Raw genomic sequence first — 11482 nt, forward strand, 5'->3', positions numbered from 1 at the left:
CGTGTCATTTTGCTCTGGACAATACATGACTTTCCAGCATATGGTAATGATTCTGGTTGTAGGACTAAGGGTAAGTATGGTTGTCTTGTATGTGATCCGAACACAGATTCCTTACAACTCCAATATGGAAAGAAACATGTTTATATAGGCTACAGACGATGGTTGCCAACGTTAGACCAGGCAAGAAAGGACACAAGTGTTGGCACATTCAATAAGAAGGTGAAAATACGATGACAACCCATCCGTCTGGATAAGATTGAGGTCAAAAGACAGACTGCGAACCTGAATATGCAATGGGGGAAGATGTCAGCCCCTACCCGTTCATAGGTAGAGAATTTGATAAAAGAAAGAGAGAGCCTAGTGCAGGAGATATCTGAGATAAAGAAAACATTGGCCGAGATGAAGGCCTGGATGGAGATGAAGGAACACACACAATTTACTCAAAACCTCTCATCACCAACACTCGCTAGATCTGCTCAGGCATTGTCGGTATGCAAGTGTAAATTTGCTACTGTATTGAACTTACAATTATTTTATAAACGATAACAATACCAATGCCATTTTATATGTGTACATGTAGCCGGATATTATATATATCGGTAAGAGATGCGACTTGCTTGGTTGGGAAAATCGTAATGTAGTTGCTCATTGTCAAGTACACGAAGTTAATCCAAATGTAGTTGTCCATTGCGGACTATTGGAGGAGGGAGCTTTTGTTATTATCCCGACTAAGATTATACATCCTGGCACTCATTTATGGAAAGAAGATAGGTTCGCATTTACACTTGGAGAGGCCGGTCCAGGATCATTTGTGTAATAGGGGAAGGAACCTTTGAGAATTCAATAATTTGAACAAATTTAGTATTCTATAATTGAACTTGGTGTGGATGATTTTTTTATTTACTTTATATGATGTTTCGCTTGTTTTTTCCAGAATTTTGAACTAATTTGGCACTTTATCGTTCAACATATTGATGGTCTGCATGTTTTTTCTATTTACTCTATATGTTATTTGGTTTGGTTTTTATAATTTTGAATGAATTTTGTACTCTATATTTAAACATATTAGACTCCATTTGGTCGTCACAAACCAAATGGAGCCTAAGCCCCTTTTTAACTCTGCCAATGCAACTCCTTACATTGCCGGTCCCAAGCCCGGGTAAAGGAGGAGGGAGACTGGGCATCAAGGTGAGTTGTTTACTTTTCATTCATTTTTTGAGAGACATTTTTAAAATACTTGATGGTTAATTTCAAGAGTTTTCCTATAAAGCGTATTAGTAATGGCTTCTTCTATTATCATCTAAGGACCTCAAAGGCCCAACTAACTTGAGATTTTTACATGCAGGCTGATGTATTTTTAGCCCCATAGATCAATGTTGCCACTGCAAGGTTCCATATTGAAATGGTAAAGTTTTTAACTATTTATTTTATCTTTATTTTTTTCCGTTCTTCATAAATAATTTGATGTCTTAGCCTCCTGTCATTACCAGATAGTTTTGTCACTATTTGTACATATGTCAATCTCGTGAGTCTTATTTTTTGTAATTTTCATACCCCTGTAGTGATTATCAGAAGCAGTGGGCCATCAGTGAGTCCAATCAAGGTATGCATAATACATGGTTTTAGCTCATGGTAAATGGTACCTTTTATTGTAGATTACCCCTGGACCAAAGACCTGGTACTATTTGTTGTTGTAAGTTCTTAATTAGTTTGTTTCTATATTGTCTACTTTATAGGATGGCATTATGTTTCTGGAACTAGCTCATTTTTCAAAGAGAAAATTACCCCAACCATTCAGGTCAGGTGTCCTAGTGCATCTGATTGGGTTTATAATTGTCCTGAGAATTCGATGAGTTGTGTTTAGATGCTCAGGTGAACTGGATTGTGAATGGCAGAACATGCTTCCACCGGCAAATCACCTGCAGAAAACATCAATGGATTGGACCTGTTATCATCTTTTTCTTTTTTCTTTTTTTGGATTAGCTTGTTAGTACACACCCATGTCAGTACACACACTCCATGTTAGCCACCCCCACTAGGGATCGATACCAAGACCTCAAGTGTTGAAATGAGGTATCTCCATTCAGTCTGCCAGTTGAGCTATGGATCTCCACTCACTCTGCCAGTTGAGCTATGGATCGATTGGACCCATAGTGTAAGTTATATGATATTCAGGTTGCATAGCACTCAAAAATTGAACACGGGACCCACTGTCGTGGTGTAACTATCCCAAGATCAGATTAGTTGAACGATCCTAACCTCTGATTCATGGACACTTGTTTGTGGAAATAGGAGCATTGATTTTTAAAAAAATCTGATATTGAAACAGGTTAATCTATTGATTTTTCAAAGGTTAAGTAGACCATTTATATTTAAAAGGAACTAGTCCAACGATTAAAGGATTTGATATTTAGTAGTTATTTGATACTCTTCCAAAGTATAATGCTTGATGCACGACGACTCTAAAAGTATAGCCGTGGCATACATTAACTTGAACTAAATAGACCAAACTGCCTAACACTGCTAAAGTCATCATTCTAAAGTCTGGCTAGGTTGGTTGAACAACTTTAGCCTCTGATTTGTAGACAAATTTGTTGAAACAGCACCTACTTTCAATTTTAACCTTCCAATATATAAATGTCCACCATTTGACGGTTAGAAAATTAACTAAGCCTAGATTTTTGTTGGTGATAAATCTGAATGGAAACCATAGTTCGAATCATTTAGTTTGTAATTTGGGCTTCTTGTAGTGTCTGAGCACATTTGATTTTTTTTATTTTTCCTTTTTTGTTAATTTAATTAATTTATTGCAGGAAAATTGCAGTTTATACTGGCCCAACTAGTACTCCATCACTATGCTTCCTTCTTTGTTTTTTTTATTTGTTTCTGACCCTTGCTGTATTAGGGAAACATGCGGCAGCATGGCATATGTGTACGATGTCCAGTTCATTCATCAGTTGGCTCCTGCTGCTTCTTTATATTTTTTCTTTTCTTGCTCTTATGTGGCTGTAGATGGCCATAGACAGTAGAGTTCAGTTGACGAATGGCTCCGATCCTGTACACGCTTGAAGGGCTCAGTAGAAAAAAAAATTAAAAAAAGGTTGATGTATTTGGTTGGGTTTTTGTAGTTGGGGGACTCGTGAATGCAACATGCAGAAATGCAATAGAGCTAATGATAGCTCTACTAGCTTTGCATAAAGGGAAGATAAAGGTGCTGAAGTGGTCTCTTTTGTGTTCTATCATCTCTAATCTACTACTTGTTCTTGGCTCCTCTTTTCCTCAAAGGACTCGTAAACCTCATAAACGAACAAAAATTCGATAGAGTAAGCCATATCTCAAAACTAACCCCCTTTTTTTCATTTAATACTCTCATTCAACCCACCCAGCCCTTGCCTTTACCCTTTCTTTCATATTTCTTATTTCTCTTGCAAAAGCAAGCCCATGCTAATTCTGGCCTTCTCTTCTTGGCTTTGGTGTGCCACATGCTGCCTTTGAAGTTCAAACATGCCTCTGACAATGACGCTAGGACTGTCAATCACATTCTTCAACTGTCTAGAGCAAGCAGCATTATCATGCTTCTTGCTTACATCGCCTATCTCTTCTTCCAATTGAAGACCCATTGACAGCTCCTTGAAGCACAAGAGGTGAACTCCTCTCTATTTCTCTCCATTACTTTCTCCTAATTCCTTATGCTTACATGAATGCAAAACTAGGCACATTGTATGGTGTTCGATCATAGAAAATGGCATTTTAATTTGTTTTTTCTTTGGTCAACTAAGCAATGGTATACACACATACAATTGTGATCTAGGTGTCTTATGAGCTTTTCATTGTTGTCTACTTCCCCTCTGTACTTAAATCAAATTCATCTATTAGCTTATGGTCATATATTTATTTGGATTATTAGACATTGTAAAGAAAAGCTAACTCCAGAGCTGATCAGGAAGACGATTACAGTCATGATACCTTGCCCGAGGAAGAGTCAGTAATTGGATTCTTCAATGCATTTGTTTGGCTGGTGGGCATGATTGCTGTCATTTCTCTTTTATCTGAATATATAGTAGGTACAATAGAGGTATGGTATCTGATCTTTCAAGTATCTGTGCCGTCACTTGGATGGAGCACCTACTTTATTTCTAAAGTTGGGGGACAAAGTGGATTTTCAATATTCTTCTCATTAAATACTTTTTGGCTTTTCTGGTCATTTGTTACATACTGCATTCAAAAGGACCATGAGCAATAACAATATTCACATATTGTAATTCTCCTTTAAACAATACAGGAGCAAGTAGTGGGCACATGTCAATTATGGATACTTCACAAAATGAGACATTAGAGGTTGGACCTGAGAATTTGAAGATGTCCTTTTCATCAACATCTGGACAACTGAAATGTATGATGAATTATAGAACAGGGGTGAGTTGCATTTTCTTTCCTGATTACAAGCTCTTGGGTTAATTAGCTTCAAAGTTTCTTGTAAATTGGGCTTCTTTGACATATATAACTCCAAAATCTAGGCCTTGTAATTAATTAAAACAATGTTATCCATTGGATTCCAGGACTCCTTGCCATGTCATTCAAACCCTTTTACATGGTTATTGTTGTGTTTATAACTCTCGTAAATGGTAACATGCCTACCCAGGTGAAATATTTGGATGTGGAACTTGAAAGTACTAAGCAAAAATGTAAACAAAACCTGCAACAAGCCATCTTAATTGAAAGGGAAAGAGTTACTCAAATGCAATGGGATATGGAAGAACTTTGTAGGTAGTATTTGGAGATGGAGTCAAAGCTCAAGTTCGAATAGGTTCCTTTTTTGTAATTCTTATGACAGGTTCCTTTTTTACCTTCTATTCCTTCATGAAATGATCTCTTAAATCCTTTCTATTCGTTATGATCCCATGAATATGATGATCTATTTTAGGATGAAAAGATTCATTTGGAGTTGGCAAAAGTGTTTGCCATTTATGAGAAGGAGTTGTTGCTACCGAAATTGGACGTTGTAAAAGAACAACTTAAGAACTAGCAGAAACATCAAGAAGAGCTGGAAATGAAATCAAAAGAGGATATTAAACTTCTTGTCAAAGAAGTTAAACATGCTAGATTGGAAAGTTTTAGAAGAGGCTTGACCAAAGTGAAGTATTGTTTATTTAGAAATGTGAATGTAGGATGCATTGTATGATTTGATTGTTATTTGTAATAAATGCATCATTTTTTTTTTCTGATTACATTTTATGTACTATTCCTATTAGCATTAATTGTATTAGCTTAGATGAGTTATCAATCACAGCAGGTTCTTGCAATGGTAACAGGCACCATTGTTATAAATTTTTTTAAAAAAATAGCTACGGATTTTAGCCGTAGCTCTTGTTCTAAAAACTGTAGCTAAGCTAACTTCAGCATATTGCTACGGATTTCATTCCACTTTTAGCTACAGATATTATCTGTAGTTGTAGGTACATTTTGCTACAGAAAGTATAGCTACGGCTTCTATCCGTAGCTATTGATATCTATTGCTACGGATTTAATCCGTAGCCATACATTTTTTACCTTTAGCTACCCCACCAATTGCTACGGACTATAACCATAGTAATAGGCATTTAGCTACGATTTTTATCTGTAGCCTTTGCCCCTTTTCTAATAGTGTCTCCTCCACATATTCTTAAAAAATACGCAGGGAGGCGCTTGGTGTATGAACGTAGAATTGACAGGGAATGCATCAAACCATATAATGTGGAACCTTTGTTGGATGTAATCGACTGGCTGCCCCTTCTTGATTTTGGTGGTCCAAGTCACAATGAGCGAACCTACCATTTTCTTGCATATTGTCATTCTCCAATCTTAGATCCACCGTCCATTACATTGACTATCGGGCATGATAGCATTGAAATCACTACGGAATCCATTGCCAATATGTTCGATCTTACCTTGTCTCCAGTCAGGTTGTCTGATCTTGACCTTAAGAACCCTATCACTCATTCTACAATCAAAAAATTCCTGCGTCAGGACAGATATTTCGTGGTACCAAGGGAATGCATTGAAAGCCAAATACATGCACCCTAAGTATTGAGTACTGCATAGAATATTCTACTCCAACGCTTACCCTCGTGGACCCAATCGAGCGGATCTTATCGGGTTCATGGTCATGATTATGTACTGTGTTGCCACTGGAATCAAGTTGTGTCTACCTACCATGATTCTTCACCAAATGGCAAGTGTCATCCACACGTCCAGAGAAGTCCATCTGCCTTTTCCTCACATCATTCATGTGATATGCGATACAATCGGTCCTCTGACAAACAATCCTGAGTGTCCTCTCTAGCATTTTAACAGGGTCAATATTCGAAAACTGGACCTTAAATTTCATGCATATTCGAAAGGCCAACCTGAGGATGAAATTCATGGAGAAGGAGAGATGGGAAAAGGAGCAGTGCCACCAAGAGGAGATCCATAAGAGCCTCAACAAGTTCCAGCTCCGACCGATTCTGCTCAGACCCAACGCTTCAAATTTCATCAAGATAGGGTCAGGGCAACACAGCGTGGATTGACTTGAATAGAGGATAAGCTGGAGAGACATGATGCATAGTTCTCAGCATTGGAGAAAATGGTGTTTGGTGTACAGCACACGGTCCAGCAGCTCGTTGATCTGTTGACATGCCATCGAGATGATACGGCATCATCCTCATCGGCATCAGTACCTTAGAGTCGACAGCTTTCCTGCCACCACATACACCGACTACGTATCTGCACGTACGGGCATGGGTATCGTTTTGAATGCCCTACGTTCTTGTGTGTGTATGTGGTGGATAGCTAACATGAAAAGTCTAACAAGTTGTTGTTTGTGGAGTATGCATATCCTCTAAATGAGGAAAATATTTTTTTGGTATGCCCATGGTTGGGCTAGATATTTCGTTGGAATGGTTTGGGATGGATGTTGAAATACTACCAAGCTTGAGCAGTTTCTGTTTTAGATATTCAGTTTGGCTTGATGATACATATATATTTATCTTTGATGCTTGTTTTTCTATCATCTTCATCTATTTATCTGATATCCCTGAATCATCTTATCTGAATGTATTTTGCTTATCTGTGGAATGATGAATGCAACTGGTATACCTTATTCTGACTGCTCTCCTGAAAATTATTGAACCTCCTTTAAAGATTGTGACTTGGATTATGAATTCTGTCGTTTGAAGCTATATTTTTTTTCGAACTCACAGCTCTTCTCTACACTGATGTGCATGAATGATTTCCATGAATATCTAGATGTTATTATCTATTATGAATGGAATTATCTGGGTCTCTTTTGATTCTCCCATGACTTTATGCTTCAACTTCAGTTAACTAGTATTGCTCTATTACCCTTTGCCAATGACTGATAAAAAGGGGGAAAACAAATCCCACCACGGAGGAAATTATGTGTATATCTATGTATGAATGGTGGTGCAGGTGTTAGGGGGAGTAGCTACAAGAAGATAGGGGGAGCAGCTACTATTGAATGTTGTGTGACCTCAATAACATATTTGTAAAATTGTGTAAAGATCATGTACACACAATTTAGGATGTTGGTCTAGATGTTGTTCTACGATTTCAGGCATTTTGTCACGTAATTAACAAAGGGGGAGATTGAAAGTGCCCTGGTTTGTCAATTAGCGTGAGTGTTGAGTCAGCAAGATAAGTGTGCCCCATAAGAAGATCATTCAAGCGTCTACCTCAACTGGATGTGTGCCCCAAACTCGTCAAAGGTAAACTTAGCCTCACATCTCATGTCCCAAAACACCAGGTATATAAAACCCTTAAAAATGGTTAGAACAACATAAGGTTTAAGGTGTGAAAACTGTTTTGCAAAATCAGAAAAATCTCTAAGTTTTCAGCCTTTGTCGATTTATCGATAAGTGTCTCAATGAAATCAGACTCTGTTATTGATGTCCTTGATACTCACTCGATGTTATCGAAATGAGGACCTCAGATGTTCAGCAACCAAAATGAACTTTGGGCTAAATTCTCGATGAATCGATGACGGTATCGATATCATCGACTTTCGAATCTCGAGTTCATCGAAATAGCTCGATAAAATTGACATCTGGTTAGTCGGTATCCAATAAGCAATTAAGGAAAATCTTGTGATGTTCGATATCTTGAAGGGAGCCTCAATGTCCTCAAGTTTCAAATCTCAATGATATCGATGGTCTTCGATGATATCGGATTAGGGATACAAATCTGTCCAGCAAGCATTCAGGTAAAATCGTTCAATTATTTGAAGTATCGAGGATCACTCAATGATATTGATATTCAAAGATCGATCATATCGAGACCAGGACGATGTCAACGAATTGAGACACAAACTGTCCAGCGAGTTTATAGGAAAATTCTTTGCAAAAGATCGATCTATTGAAATTTGTATCGATATCATCGATATTCAAAATTAGATGATATCGAGGGATGCTCGATCATATCAAAGCCTGTTAAAATTTCTAAGGCAAGTTTACTCTCATGTTTTTAAATGTCGAGGAATTTAACCATGAGTCGATGAAATCGGAGTTCGAAATCTGATGACATCGAAGCAGCTTCGATATCCTCGATCAGTTGGCAAAAAGATTCAAAAGCGTTTGACAGATGAAGTTTGTGTCATCGAGCGGCCATTCGATATTATCGAGAGTATACGCTCGATGATATCGAACTCTGTCAAAAATATGACTGTTTTATTTTCGTTGAAACTTTTTGCCTATTTAATGGGAGCTTACCTTAGGTTGTTGGTAGAACGAAGATAGATAGAGCTTTTGAGTGTTTAATTCAAATCACCTACCTAAGCCCTTTTCTCTCATGAGAGTTCATCCTCTAATCCACCCTCATCATTGATATTCAATAGAGTGGATTGGGGAATGAACTTTCGCATTCAAGGATCATCCAGCTACCACCTTAATGGCAAATCATTGAGCTGGGATACCTTGAATGCTTAGATGCTTGAAATCACTCTGTTTCTAAAATAGGAAAACATTTAATAGAGTACGATTCCAACATAACCTTAACCCAACCCGTCACCTTACATTGGAGCATCATCTGTGTTGCGATTTAAGGGAGCTGGAGATTTTTCATCATCAAAGGAGTAGATCTTCATCAACGTGCTTAATGGGGCTCATTTACTTATCTATAAGTCATTAGAGCCCAGAGACCCTTTTGATCATTCCTTTTGTAGGATTGAGTCAAAGGTGTTTCTCACCCCTTTCAAGTCTTCATAGGAGGCCTCCGACGGGAGAATACGCGTGGGTGCTGTGTGTTGACCCTTGCTCCTGGGGAGCATAAACTCGAGGTGTCATGTGTGGATCCTTGGCCTGTGTGGCCTAAAATCTAGGTGTTGTGTGTTGACCCTTGCTCCTGTGTGGGGCATAAACTTGTGTCTCGTGTAGACATGTTAGGTACCTTGTATAGGTCCTAGAGTTAGCCTTGTGTAGGTTGTACTGGTTTGATGTGAACTTGATTTGAAACCTTCGTTAGTGAGATCCGGTACACTCAAGGGTTGAGTGCGTTCGTCGAAAGTGGAGTAGACACATAGTCGAACCACTATAAAAATGACTGTGTTTGGGATTGCTATTTACTTTTAATACTTATGTGATTTCTCTGAATGTTCTCATAATGCTTGCTTACATGATTACCTAGAACTGATTAGAATCACATCTCACAGATAATCACATTCATCATGAACTATGTTCCTCATTTTGTTTGTGTTTTGAATAGTCTCATGATTGGATCCTCTATTTGGCTTGAAAGCCATTAGAGTTACATTGAAGAAATCTTGATACTTGCATATTAATTCAGGATAAGGTTGATAGATTTTAAACCATCATAAAATTTTAAAAAGTCCTATTCACCCCCCGCTAGGACACCTTAGCATATTCCCACTTCTATTAAAGCAGTCATTACCGCAATTTCATCAGTTACACCAAAAACCCTCTAAAATGCCCAAACACCAGATCTTATATACAAAGGAATTGAGTTTCAACAATCATAAAATGGGAAGAAATGACAAGTCTTTGATCTCACCGAATTATGGTTTGGTCACACTGAATTAGATAAGAAAGCCCCTAAACATACTTTTTCACTTTAGTCGTACCAAAGTTGGTCTTCGTTGGGAACGAATGTGGCATTCGATTATAGGCGAATTACCTAGAATTCTGCCACAACATGATGTCCTGTTTTAACTTATTTCGATCGGACTAAAGGTTGGTTTGGTGGGACCGAAGGTTGCTGAAAATGTGTAGATTTTTCAATAACATGGGACCTATAAAGTCAATCCAAGGATGATCAATTAAGGCTATTATAGCTTAAGGGATGATCAATAAAATGTTTATCTATTAGGGTTAAGATCATCTACATGTTTAGGTTGTTTTAGGTCATGGGTTACGGTCACTAAGGCACCTCATATATCTATTCTTTGCTCCTCGATGCTCCACCTCCACTTGTGTCTACGGTCTTCAGCTTCTAAGGGATCAACTGACTACCTCACACATGAACTCATGTGATTGACAAATATGGTGCACAAATCAATGCACTAATAATCTCCCCCTTTGTAAATTACGTGAAAAAACCTAGTTGAGACCATTTCACAATTCATACCAATGATATACCAAAATAACTCTAATTATTACATGTCAAATATAAATAATTTACAACTCGATACAATAAGACATGTAACACTTACATTGTTCTCCCATAATTTCTCTTTCTTTCTCATCAATTCTTGTAACAACAATCAAACCCTGCACAGCAAAATTCATTATTTTTGTGGGATTTGATCTTTTTTCCCATTTTTATCAATATTTGACGAAGAGTTAGTTCCTATGAATGTATCAATAAAAACATAATATGAAATAACTCTATAAGTCATAGATTTACCAATTACATGGCACATACTAACAATGAATTAATTGGTGCATATAAACATTAAAACATGGTGCTCACATATAAACATTATTGTCATTAAATCAAGTTATAATGGTCAAATTTAACTATTAAGCACAATATGATGCTAGATTCCTCATATTTTCCTATGGTGCTTAATAAAGAGGTTTAATCCTTTGATTTCACTATCAAATACATAAATGAGGTTGAAATCTTTTTATTTTCAATTCAACCTATAGGGACCTTATAAGGTGTTATGGTCTCTGAAATCTCTACAGAGGGAAACTGTGGTAGAGGTCGTTAAAACACGTAAGTGGCTAAGGTATTCATCACTAGAGGAGTCTCATGAATTGGATTCGGACTCATTTGTATTATCCCATGTTCTTGCCATAGCCTTACCTTTGGATCTTGTTTTGCTAGGAAAATCGATGGCACTATGTCTGTAACCCTCACAGTTCTACAATTAGACTTGCTTAAGTTGTTTAATAGATTTTCCTTTTCTATTCACAACCATCTTGTCCCTCTTGTCACAACTCTCTCTATTCAATTTGAGGATTTTCTTAATTTTTCTTTTGAACTCATC

At 37.4% G+C, this 11482-nt stretch overlaps 1 long non-coding RNA gene across 1 annotated transcript; it reads left to right on the forward strand.

Moving 5' to 3' along the window:
- Positions 1-2218: 2218 nt before the first annotated feature.
- On the forward strand, positions 2219-5223 carry LOC131254766 (uncharacterized). The gene is made up of 5 exons (XR_009175884.1): positions 2219-3644; positions 4065-4154; positions 4283-4416; positions 4643-4807; positions 4925-5223. It is a non-coding gene; the product is annotated as an uncharacterized LOC131254766 (long non-coding RNA).
- The last annotated feature ends 6259 nt before the right edge of the window (positions 5224-11482 follow it).

Source organism: Magnolia sinica, chromosome 1 (assembly GCF_029962835.1).
Source record: "Magnolia sinica isolate HGM2019 chromosome 1, MsV1, whole genome shotgun sequence".
Taxonomy (NCBI): Eukaryota; Viridiplantae; Streptophyta; class Magnoliopsida; order Magnoliales; family Magnoliaceae; genus Magnolia; species Magnolia sinica.